Source organism: Trachymyrmex cornetzi, unplaced genomic scaffold (genome assembly GCF_001594075.2).
Source record: "Trachymyrmex cornetzi isolate Tcor2-1 unplaced genomic scaffold, Tcor1.1 scaffold809, whole genome shotgun sequence".
NCBI lineage: Eukaryota > Metazoa > Arthropoda > Insecta > Hymenoptera > Formicidae > Trachymyrmex > Trachymyrmex cornetzi.
This window is the reverse complement of record NW_017300146.1, coordinates 33,265-33,473: the sequence shown is the minus strand read 5'-3', so window position 1 is coordinate 33,473 and position 209 is coordinate 33,265.

Below are 209 nucleotides of genomic sequence, written 5' to 3'. Positions count from 1 at the left end.
ACAGCAAGATCCGTCAAGTCCTCCACCACAATCGAAGGAAAACCCGAGATATTGGGAATGTCCCAACGAAAAAGCATTAAAGTCACCAACGATTTCCTCATCATCAGCGCAATCAAAATATAAGCCATAAGGTATTGCATTTACGGTGACTAGTGCTAATGCATATTATTCTCTGCTGAAAAAGCAAATAGTGATCAAAAAGTTTTTTT